The sequence below is a fragment of the Procambarus clarkii genome, unplaced genomic scaffold, assembly GCF_040958095.1.
Source record: "Procambarus clarkii isolate CNS0578487 unplaced genomic scaffold, FALCON_Pclarkii_2.0 HiC_scaffold_1003, whole genome shotgun sequence".
NCBI classification, from domain to species: Eukaryota; Metazoa; Arthropoda; class Malacostraca; order Decapoda; family Cambaridae; genus Procambarus; species Procambarus clarkii.
Genome location: NW_027190035.1, coordinates 25001 through 37829, shown reverse-complemented (window position 1 = coordinate 37829; position 12829 = coordinate 25001). Strand labels below are relative to the sequence as shown.

General features: G+C 42.9%; 2 non-coding genes across 2 annotated transcripts; both read right to left on the bottom strand.

The window, feature by feature from the left end:
* Positions 1-1762: 1762 nt before the first annotated feature.
* LOC138361919 (5S ribosomal RNA) lies at positions 1763-1881 on the bottom strand. Its single transcript, XR_011227280.1, has one exon. It is a non-coding gene; the product is annotated as a 5S ribosomal RNA (ribosomal RNA).
* An 8090-nt stretch (positions 1882-9971) lies between these two features.
* LOC138361918 (5S ribosomal RNA) lies at positions 9972-10090 on the bottom strand. Its single transcript, XR_011227279.1, has one exon. It is a non-coding gene; the product is annotated as a 5S ribosomal RNA (ribosomal RNA).
* Between the last annotated feature and the right edge of the window lie 2739 nt (positions 10091-12829).

Genomic DNA, 12829 nt, shown 5'->3' with positions numbered 1-12829 from the left:
CGGGCGGGCGGGCGGGCGGGCGGGCGGGCGGCCAGCCAGCCAGCCAGCCAGCCAGCCAGCCAGCCAGGCAGGCAGGCAGGCAGGCAGGCAGGCAGGCAGGCAGGCAGGCAGGCAGGCAGCCAGCCAGCCAGCCAGCCAGCCAGCCAGCCAGCCAGCCAGCCAGCCAGCCAGCCAGCCAGCCAGCCAGCCAGCCACTCCCACTTTGTATTTATATGCATTCAATTTATATTCAAACATTATATATGTTAAGGGCCTAGTTTTAGTGTTTATTTTAAAAATGACAAACATCGAGTCGTTTTACCAGTCCTTTAGCGTTAACAGTGATGCATTTTAAAACTGAACAGAAATCACCTTTTCTGGATATATCAAATATCGAATCCGCTTAATGTGCCTACAATTCAATCATTCAAAAAATACATAATTTACATCATGCCTTTTCATAGAACAGACAATAAGATTTGAGACAATAAGAACTTTACTTTTATAACTAAAGTTGCACAATTATACCAACTCTATGGTGGCTGGGTGGTAAGGTGTGTGGCTGGTGTTTTGGAAGTCGCGAGTTCAAACGACCCAATGGGAGTACTTTTTTTTTTTGCCATACAATCTTCCTAATACTATTATGTAGGTGTGTGTGTGTGTGTGTTTTTATTCATTCTTTGGTTTTATAGATGACATACATATTGACTCCTTTTACCGGTCCTTAATTAGGCTCTGGGGAAGCAATGGTGGTGGTGCATTTAAAACTAAACCAAAAATCACCAGTTCTGGACGCGTCAAATATCATATCCGCTTAATGTGTCTACAACCTAATTACTTAAAACTACACTATTTAATTCATTCATATCATGTGCATATTGGTCATTATGCTCATACAACCGACATCAAAATTTATTTTCATTATTAGAATCATACATTTCATCAAGTAATACAGATACAAAGAGATTTTCTTTCTGAGAAGACCGTTAGTATTGGCTGGCTGGCAGGCAGGCAGGCATTTGAGGGTTATTATTTCGCCTGTTGATTGGGGGGAGGGTTGATGTGTTAGGGGGTTTTCGGTTAGGTGTGGTGGTGGTGATTGGTGGTGATTGGTGGTGATTGGTGTGGTGGTGATTGGTGGTGAGTATGTGGTGGTGGTGAGTAGTGGTAGTGGTGGTGGTGGTGGTGGTGGTGGTGGTAGTAGGTGGGAGGGGGGGGGGGGGAAGGGGACTGATGGTCTGTGGATTCCTTCTCCGTACCCCTTACATATAAGCAAAAACATGCCTTCCTGTGGGTATAGAAACATTAACACAAATTATATATAACTGATATTGTAGCCTTTTAAACAGAAAAGATTTGTACATACAAATACTTTTAAATTATCATTTATTTGTGGAAATGGCATTTACGTCATTAAATTGATACCTCAGCATCAAGCTTGTGTCCTGCAGCTGTGGTCCAGTGGTAAAGTGTATATAAGTGATGCGTATTCTTGGAGTTGCGAGTTCAAACCCGGATTAAGCTATATATATATATATATATATATATATATATATATATATATATATATATATATATATATATAAAACAACATGTTTTGTTTTGGTTGTTTGTTTTTGTATAAAGCCTCACACACTATATTAAGCGAGTTTGTTTTAAACATGACATACATATTAATTCATTTTACCAGGCCTTATTCCACACAACTCCGTGAATTTCCCGTGGAGCCAGCCATTCAAACAAAAACAAACGAAACAAAACAAAACAAAACAAAAAACATTATTGCCAACAGCATTTGGTGTTCCCAGGCGGTCACCCATCCAAGTACTAACCAAACCCAACGTTGCTTAACTTCGCTGATCGGACGAGAAGCGGTGTTCTCAACGTGGTATGGCCGTTGGCATGAGACTGCCTACACATTGTGGCTAATAACCAACTCTTTTTAGTCATCACGGCAGGATACGGACCTTCTTGTGGTGTCTTAATGGTAATTGTATCCTAACATATTTTTGTCTCCTTGGCATGGATATTTAACATCGTTTATTCAGTCTTGGGTTTATGTTCTTTCGCCATTTACAGACATTTTACATCTACCTACTTCCTCAGCCTGCCCTGCCAATTTCTAATGAATTTGTGGATTTTCTTTTGTAATACATACATGTGTGTGCTCATCTGCTCTTCAGTTTTTATGATATTTGTCTCATCTGTCCTGCTTTATGATACTTTTACAAAGAACATGAACAAATGCTTCTATTTTAGAGAAGATATGGGATCCAGGTTTCGGAGCCGTAAAACCAACCGTTGTGATTGGTGGACGAGTTGCCAGGTTGCAGCTTCTGTACCGTGCCGGCACATAAATAGGTTCGGCTCAAGCGGCGGCAGCATCATTCCCCCGTGACTGTCTGAGCGTCTCTCATCACCTTGGTTATCTCATCATCATCATGGTAGAAGCAAAGCCTACCAAGAAGGCTGCGGCTGCTGCTGTGGTGGCCACCACCAGGAAACCTCGCGTCCAGGTTGCTCACCCGAAAACTAGTCAAATGGTTCTAGCCGCGGTCGCAGCACTCAAAGACCGTAAGGGCTCGTCTCTACAAGCAATCAAGAAGTACGTTGTTGCCAACAACAAAGTCGAGGCTGCCAAGATCGCCATTTACATCCGAAGATTTCTCAAGAAAGCAGTGGCTGACGGCATTCTTGTTCAGACCAAGGGAAGTGGAGCTAGTGGATCATTCAAGCTGGCCGTAGCAGAGAAGAGGGCCGTTCTAACTCCCAAGAAAGCCACCACAACCAAGAAACCATCTACAGCAGCAAAGAAGGCCGTGGTAACTCCCAAGAAAGCCGCCACAAGCAACAAACCACCTACAGCCTTGAAAAAGAAGCAGCAGCAGCAGCTTGTTGTTGGGAACAAAAAGCCCAAAATAAAGAGAGCTTCAAAATCTCCCAAACCACCCAAGGCAAAGAAAGCTGTCAAGAAAACAACAAAGGCAAAATAAACGATGACATGCAAGCAGCATGAATACACATGACAATAAACATCCAGGCCTCCCCCCTCAGTGGAGGGGCCTCATATGATTCCAAAAAGAGTTTAGTTTTGTAGACAAATAAATCATTACTTTTGGGGTAGATTTACTCTGTATATTATATATATATATATATATATATATATATATATATATATATATATATATATATATATATATATATATATATATATATATATTTATATATACACATGGGTGAGGTGATATGGTACCAAAGTTTTGGGTAAGGTGATTGACATTTACACAAGATAAAACACGAACCAATGGGAATAAAAACATAAGAATGGAAGTAACTGCAGAAGGCCTATTGGCCCATAACACAAGCACTTCCTCTTGATGCTTCTATATTGGTTCGGAGTCTTGAAGCTATAATATATATATAATTATATATATATATATATATATATATATATATATATATATATATATATATATATATATATATATATATATATATATTATATATATATATATATATATATATATATATATATATATATATGCACACAAAACTAAATAGTCTTGTTAGACAAATTGCCCCTATTAGAGGCAAGTTGACTAACAAGCCGAATGACTGCAATTGTTTTGAATTTGAGTTAAATCTAACATAGAAATGTAATCAAACCTAACCTAACCTATGCTAACCCAAGCTAAGCTAACCTAACCTAACCTAAGCTAACCCAAGCTAAGCTAAGCTAACCTAACCTAACCTAACCTAACCTAAGCTAACCTAACCTAACCTAACCTAACCTAACCTAACCTAACCCAGCAATTCATGATCTTAATATAATACTGTTAATTGGATAAACCAATTTGGAAAGAAATGTTCGAAAATAACAAAATTAACTGTGCTTGTTAGGAAAATTGGGCCTTGCATACTTGTCCCAATAGTGTGGTTCTCGCTTTTAGGTACGACATAAACGTATACCTAAGTTGAGAGAGAAAAAGATTCGCACTCAAACATGCATATCGATTGCCAGTCCTGAATTCTGGGTAGATATTCGTGTCCTCCCTTTTCATTTACCATCATTTGGATACTATCAAAACAGCTCTGAGAAGGATAAAATGAATAAAACGGGTAGCTCACTCATGTAAAAAGGAAGAGTTGGGAAAGATCTCTCTCTCTCTCTCTCTCTCTCTCCCCCTCACCCCCCACCAATGATCCTGCTCTGCTAGTATATAACGTAACAAACCTTCCCCCCCCCCCCCCCCTCCCCAATCAGAGTCCCTTTAAGCATGCGAGGATAAAAAATAGATTTCATAAGACCCAATGTGCTAGCTGATATCAAAACAATTTATGTTATCGTCTATTAAGCCCTTCAGTAAAAAAGTATAGGGACCTAATTAGGTCCCGTTTTGAGGTGGTGGTGGGTGGAATCGATGGATTAGCCAAGCTCTTATCCGCCGAATCCGTAGAGGGTACGACCCTGGCGCTTCAGAGCGTACACCACGTCCATAGCAGTGACGGTCTTCCTCTTGGCGTGTTCCGTGTAGGTTACAGCATCACGGATGACGTTCTCGAGGAACACCTTCAGGACGCCACGGGTCTCTTCGTAGATGAGACCCGAAATACGCTTCACGCCGCCACGACGAGCTAAGCGACGAATAGCGGGCTTGGTGATGCCCTGGATGTTGTCACGTAGCACCTTACGATGACGCTTGGCGCCACCCTTTCCGAGTCCCTTGCCTCCCTTGCCGCGTCCAGTCATGGTGTTGAAGTTGTGTGAATCGAATTGACGAATGCCCGCACGATTTCCCGACTATATCCCATCAAGCGGACGTACTAGTAGCATTGCAACTCCTGCCTGCCCTTACTTTACGCTTGTGGTCGAGTAGACACGGCTTTCTCACAACGCTTTCAAAACTGCAGTTGCCTACTCGTCTGTTTCACGTCCCTGTGAAATGACTTTTGCACAAATCCAAAAAATAGAGCAAAATCAGCGATAATAGTGATTGAGGTGAGCCGCCTGTTGGCTGCAGCCAGAGGAAGGAGGGGAGGGGCAACGGGGTGACGTAGGCGAGTCGAGCAGCCAATGGCGCTCGAGCAAGCGCCTCGAGACGGCGTATATAAGCAAAAATTTTTCGGCGCCGGCCATCACAAACCACAGTTGTTCACCATGGCTCGCACCAAGCAGACTGCTCGCAAGTCCACGGGAGGCAAGGCTCCTCGTAAGCAGCTGGCCACCAAGGCAGCACGCAAGTCTGCTCCTGCCACAGGGGGTGTGAAGAAGCCTCACCGTTACAGGCCCGGAACGGTCGCCCTGCGTGAGATCCGTCGTTACCAGAAGAGCACCGAGTTGCTCATCAGGAAACTTCCCTTCCAGCGTCTGGTGCGCGAGATTGCCCAGGACTTCAAGACCGATCTTCGCTTCCAGTCGTCTGCCGTCATGGCTTTACAGGAGGCATCCGAGGCTTACCTGGTCGGTCTCTTCGAGGACACTAACCTCTGTGCCATCCACGCCAAGCGTGTCACCATCATGCCAAAGGACATTCAGCTTGCTCGCCGTATCCGTGGAGAGCGTGCATAAGCTAAATCGACCACCCTAGTATACACCAAACTCGGCCCTTCTCAGGGCCAAAATATCCTTCTAAGGAGATTTCAGACATTCCTAGCATAATTTAGGTGTCATACATACATGTGATATCAATAAATCAAGTCATTTGTAGTACAACCTGTTCTCTTACAAACAAAACGCCGTCGCTTTTCACTCTTATGCACTGTCAAGGATCACCCCCCCCCCCCCCCCCCAAAATAAAAATTGTCATACTGTACTAGAAATAAAAGCAGCTTGTATAAGTGACATATACTGTCCAGTCCTGTTTTATTCTGTTTTCGGTCCTCTGGCTTAATCTGTTAAGTTAGGAGATGACATTTTAAATTAACCGTTTTCTTGACATTTTCAAACCTAAGAGGGTGGCCTGCATAGTAATCCTAATGTGGAACATAACAATGAATCTCTAATCTCTAGAAAAAAGATACCGAGTGCTTATATGTGTTGAGAGAGAGAGAGAGAGAGAGAGAGAGAGAGAGAGAGAGAGAGAGAGAGAGAGAGAGAGAGAGAGAGAGAGAGAGAGAGAGAGAGAGGAGGAGAAGAGAGACACAGAGACAGATAGACAAGACACAGACAGACAGACAGACAGACAGACAGACAGACAGACAGACAGACAGACAGGCAGGCAGGCAGGCAGACAGGACAGACAGACAGACAGACAGACAGACAGACAGACACTGAGAGAGAGAAACACACACAGACAGTTTCATAAATATTCTCATTTTATAGCTATTTGCTTTCAGTGACAGAGGTTTTTGTTATAATAGTATTGGTGTCTAACACTCACAATCTCTTTAGAAATTAAAGTGTGGCTCCAATGGAGCCGAGTTTGTTGGTTTGAGGCCAAGCCACCACCACAGGGCAGTAAGTAAGCCGTTTACTTGGAGGAGGTGTACTTGGTGACGGCCTTAGTGCCCTCAGAGACGGCGTGCTTGGCCAGTTCTCCGGGCAACAGGAGCCTTACAGCCGTCTGGATCTCCCGACTGGTAATGGTGGAACGCTTGTTGTAGTGGGCCAGGCGAGAAGCCTCGGCGGCGATGCGCTCGAAGATGTCGTTCACGAACGAGTTCATGATCGACATGGCTTTGGAAGAGATACCAGTGTCGGGGTGGACCTGCTTCAGCACTTTGTAGATGTAGATGCTGTAGCTCTCCTTCCTCCTGCGCTTCTTTTTCTTATCGCCCTTGGCAATGGCCTTCTGGGCCTTTCCGGCCTTCTTGGCAGCCTTTCCAGATGCCTTGGGTGGCATGATGATGCTCGTGCTGGCTGGCGTTGCGATACAATAATGAACTTTTGCGCGAGGCGAGCTTTCCTTTTATATCCCGCTCGCGACTCAGCTCAGAGCGGGTCGCGTGGCGGAGCGCGCTGATTGGTCAGTGGCGGGCTCCCTTGATCCTGAGCGGGGTATATAACACGAAGCTCGATCTGCGAGCCCGCATAAAACACCACAAACCCACAACAGCAGCAGCAATGTCAGGACGCGGCAAGGGAGGCAAAGTGAAGGGCAAGTCAAAGTCTCGCTCCAGCAGGGCCGGACTTCAGTTCCCCGTGGGCAGAATTCACCGTCTGCTGCGTAAGGGCAACTACGCCGAACGCGTCGGTGCTGGCGCTCCTGTCTACCTGGCAGCCGTCATGGAATACCTCGCTGCCGAAGTTCTGGAGCTCGCCGGTAACGCCGCACGTGACAACAAGAAGACCCGTATCATCCCACGTCACTTGCAGTTGGCCATCCGCAACGACGAAGAACTCAACAAACTTCTGTCTGGCGTAACCATTGCACAGGGAGGTGTTCTTCCAAACATTCAGGCAGTTCTTTTGCCAAAGAAGACAGAGAAGAAGTAAGCACTTCTGCCACCCACCACGACAAATACCATAACCAGGCTCCATCCGGAGCCACACACACTTTAATAGAGAGATTCAAGTAGACAATCAACTTTCAAACATTAATAATAACATTTATATTGATTTCATTTGGAATGTGTACATAACAAACAAACAAACAAAACAAAATTATAGGGGATATTCAGCATCACTTGGAATATTAACCAATCATATAAATCCAATATATATTTTATATTTTACTTTAAGCGAGGAATTCATATTCTATTAATTTTTAATCATACAAATGAACAAAAGCAATTCTTCACTAGACGTAATGAATGAATAAATGATCAAGGTTTTAATGTGTTTCATGAATATATATATATATATATATATATATATATATATATATATATATATATATATATATATATATATATATATATATATATATTAATACTTGTGAACCAGAATATGTTTGAGCAGCAGCGATCGTGCCTGCCATTGGCCGAAGTGCAACAATTCAAATAATTTAAAGGGCCTGCTCGGGTATATAAGAGAGGCTGGGAGACTGGGGCCGGTGGTGGGTGATGGGTGATGAGTGATGGTGTGGTGTGGTATGGTGTTGTTAAGAGTTGATTTACGGCCAGCCAGCCAGCTGCAGCCAAGGCAGGGCAGGGCAGGGCAAGGCAAGGCAAGGCAAGGCAAGGCAAGGCAAGGCAATAACAGAACAGGACAGGACAGGACAGGCAAGGCAAGGCAAGGCAAGGCAAGGCAAGCAGGCGGGCGGGCAGGCGGGCGGGCGGGCAGGCGGGCGGGCGGGCGGGCGGGCGGGCGGGCGGCGGCCAGCCAGCCAGCCAGCCAGCCAGCCAGCCAGGCAGGCAGGCAGGCAGGCAGGCAGGCAGGCAGGCAGGCAGGCAGGCAGGCAGCCAGCCAGCCAGCCAGCCAGCCAGCCAGCCAGCCAGCCAGCCAGCCAGCCAGCCAGCCAGCCAGCCAGCCAGCCACTCCCACTTTGTATTTATATGCATTCAATTTATATTCAAACATTATATATGTTAAGGGCCTAGTTTTAGTGTTTATTTTAAAAATGACAAACATCGAGTCGTTTTACCAGTCCTTTAGCGTTAACAGTGATGCATTTTAAAACTGAACAGAAATCACCTTTTCTGGATATATCAAATATCGAATCCGCTTAATGTGCCTACAATTCAATCATTCAAAAAATACATAATTTACATCATGCCTTTTCATAGAACAGACAATAAGATTTGAGACAATAAGAACTTTACTTTTATAACTAAAGTTGCACAATTATACCAACTCTATGGTGGCTGGGTGGTAAGGTGTGTGGCTGGTGTTTTGGAAGTCGCGAGTTCAAACGACCCAATGGGAGTACTTTTTTTTTTTGCCATACAATCTTCCTAATACTATTATGTAGGTGTGTGTGTGTGTGTGTTTTTATTCATTCTTTGGTTTTATAGATGACATACATATTGACTCCTTTTACCGGTCCTTAATTAGGCTCTGGGGAAGCAATGGTGGTGGTGCATTTAAAACTAAACCAAAAATCACCAGTTCTGGACGCGTCAAATATCATATCCGCTTAATGTGTCTACAACCTAATTACTTAAAACTACACTATTTAATTCATTCATATCATGTGCATATTGGTCATTATGCTCATACAACCGACATCAAAATTTATTTTCATTATTAGAATCATACATTTCATCAAGTAATACAGATACAAAGAGATTTTCTTTCTGAGAAGACCGTTAGTATTGGCTGGCTGGCAGGCAGGCAGGCATTTGAGGGTTATTATTTCGCCTGTTGATTGGGGGGAGGGTTGATGTGTTAGGGGGTTTTCGGTTAGGTGTGGTGGTGGTGATTGGTGGTGATTGGTGGTGATTGGTGGTGGTGGTGATTGGTGGTGAGTAGTGGTGGTGGTGGTGAGTAGTGGTAGTGGTGGTGGTGGTGGTGGTGGTGGTGGTAGTAGGTGGGAGGGGGGGGGGGGGAAGGGGACTGATGGTCTGTGGATTCCTTCTCCGTACCCCTTACATATAAGCAAAAACATGCCTTCCTGTGGGTATAGAAACATTAACACAAATTATATATGTAACTGATATTGTAGCCTTTTAAACAGAAAAGATTTGTACATACAAATACTTTTAAATTATCATTTATTTGTGGAAATGGCATTTACGTCATTAAATTGATACCTCAGCATCAAGCTTGTGTCCTGCAGCTGTGGTCCAGTGGTAAAGTGTATATAAGTGATGCGTATTCTTGGAGTTGCGAGTTCAAACCCGGATTAAGCTATATATATATATATATATATATATATATATATATTATATATATATATATATATATATATATAAAACAACATGTTTTGTTTTGGTTGTTTGTTTTTGTATAAAGCCTCACACACTATATTAAGCGAGTTTGTTTTAAACATGACATACATATTAATTCATTTTACCAGGCCTTATTCCACACAACTCCGTGAATTTCCCGTGGAGCCAGCCATTCAAACAAAAACAAACGAAACAAAACAAAACAAAACAAAAAACATTATTGCCAACAGCATTTGGTGTTCCCAGGCGGTCACCCATCCAAGTACTAACCAAACCCAACGTTGCTTAACTTCGCTGATCGGACGAGAAGCGGTGTTCTCAACGTGGTATGGCCGTTGGCATGAGACTGCCTACACATTGTGGCTAATAACCAACTCTTTTTAGTCATCACGGCAGGATACGGACCTTCTTGTGGTGTCTTAATGGTAATTGTATCCTAACATATTTTTGTCTCCTTGGCATGGATATTTAACATCGTTTATTCAGTCTTGGGTTTATGTTCTTTCGCCATTTACAGACATTTTACATCTACCTACTTCCTCAGCCTGCCCTGCCAATTTCTAATGAATTTGTGGATTTTCTTTTGTAATACATACATGTGTGTGCTCATCTGCTCTTCAGTTTTTATGATATTTGTCTCATCTGTCCTGCTTTATGATACTTTTACAAAGAACATGAACAAATGCTTCTATTTTAGAGAAGATATGGGATCCAGGTTTCGGAGCCGTAAAACCAACCGTTGTGATTGGTGGACGAGTTGCCAGGTTGCAGCTTCTGTACCGTGCCGGCACATAAATAGGTTCGGCTCAAGCGGCGGCAGCATCATTCCCCCGTGACTGTCTGAGCGTCTCTCATCACCTTGGTTATCTCATCATCATCATGGTAGAAGCAAAGCCTACCAAGAAGGCTGCGGCTGCTGCTGTGGTGGCCACCACCAGGAAACCTCGCGTCCAGGTTGCTCACCCGAAAACTAGTCAAATGGTTCTAGCCGCGGTCGCAGCACTCAAAGACCGTAAGGGCTCGTCTCTACAAGCAATCAAGAAGTACGTTGTTGCCAACAACAAAGTCGAGGCTGCCAAGATCGCCATTTACATCCGAAGATTTCTCAAGAAAGCAGTGGCTGACGGCATTCTTGTTCAGACCAAGGGAAGTGGAGCTAGTGGATCATTCAAGCTGGCCGTAGCAGAGAAGAGGGCCGTTCTAACTCCCAAGAAAGCCACCACAACCAAGAAACCATCTACAGCAGCAAAGAAGGCCGTGGTAACTCCCAAGAAAGCCGCCACAAGCAACAAACCACCTACAGCCTTGAAAAAGAAGCAGCAGCAGCAGCTTGTTGTTGGGAACAAAAAGCCCAAAATAAAGAGAGCTTCAAAATCTCCCAAACCACCCAAGGCAAAGAAAGCTGTCAAGAAAACAACAAAGGCAAAATAAACGATGACATGCAAGCAGCATGAATACACATGACAATAAACATCCAGGCCTCCCCCCTCAGTGGAGGGGCCTCATATGATTCCAAAAAGAGTTTAGTTTTGTAGACAAATAAATCATTACTTTTGGGGTAGATTTACTCTGTATATTATATATATATATATATATATATATATATATATATATATATATATATATATATATATATATATATATATATATATATATATATTTATATATACACATGGGTGAGGTGATATGGTACCAAAGTTTTGGGTAAGGTGATTGACATTTACACAAGATAAAACACGAACCAATGGGAATAAAAACATAAGAATGGAAGTAACTGCAGAAGGCCTATTGGCCCATAACACAAGCACTTCCTCTTGATGCTTCTATATTGGTTCGGAGTCTTGAAGCTATAATATATATATAATATTAATATATATATATATATATATATATATTATATATATATATATATATATAATATATATATATATATATATATATATATATATATATATATATATATATTATATATATATATATATTATATATGCACACAAAACTAAATAGTCTTGTTAGACAAATTGCCCCTATTAGAGGCAAGTTGACTAACAAGCCGAATGACTGCAATTGTTTTGAATTTGAGTTAAATCTAACATAGAAATGTAATCAAACCTAACCTAACCTATGCTAACCCAAGCTAAGCTAACCTAACCTAACCTAAGCTAACCCAAGCTAAGCTAAGCTAACCTAACCTAACCTAACCTAACCTAAGCTAACCTAACCTAACCTAACCTAACCTAACCTAACCTAACCCAGCAATTCATGATCTTAATATAATACTGTTAATTGGATAAACCAATTTGGAAAGAAATGTTCGAAAATAACAAAATTAACTGTGCTTGTTAGGAAAATTGGGCCTTGCATACTTGTCCCAATAGTGTGGTTCTCGCTTTTAGGTACGACATAAACGTATACCTAAGTTGAGAGAGAAAAAGATTCGCACTCAAACATGCATATCGATTGCCAGTCCTGAATTCTGGGTAGATATTCGTGTCCTCCCTTTTCATTTACCATCATTTGGATACTATCAAAACAGCTCTGAGAAGGATAAAATGAATAAAACGGGTAGCTCACTCATGTAAAAAGGAAGAGTTGGGAAAGATCTCTCTCTCTCTCTCTCTCTCTCTCCCCCTCACCCCCCACCAATGATCCTGCTCTGCTAGTATATAACGTAACAAACCTTCCCCCCCCCCCCCCCTCCCTCCCCAATCAGAGTCCCTTTAAGCATGCGAGGATAAAAAATAGATTTCATAAGACCCAATGTGCTAGCTGATATCAAAACAATTTATGTTATCGTCTATTAAGCCCTTCAGTAAAAAAGTATAGGGACCTAATTAGGTCCCGTTTTGAGGTGGTGGTGGGTGGAATCGATGGATTAGCCAAGCTCTTATCCGCCGAATCCGTAGAGGGTACGACCCTGGCGCTTCAGAGCGTACACCACGTCCATAGCAGTGACGGTCTTCCTCTTGGCGTGTTCCGTGTAGGTTACAGCATCACGGATGACGTTCTCGAGGAACACCTTCAGGACGCCACGGGTCTCTTCGTAGATGAGACCCGAAATACGCTTCACGCCGCCACG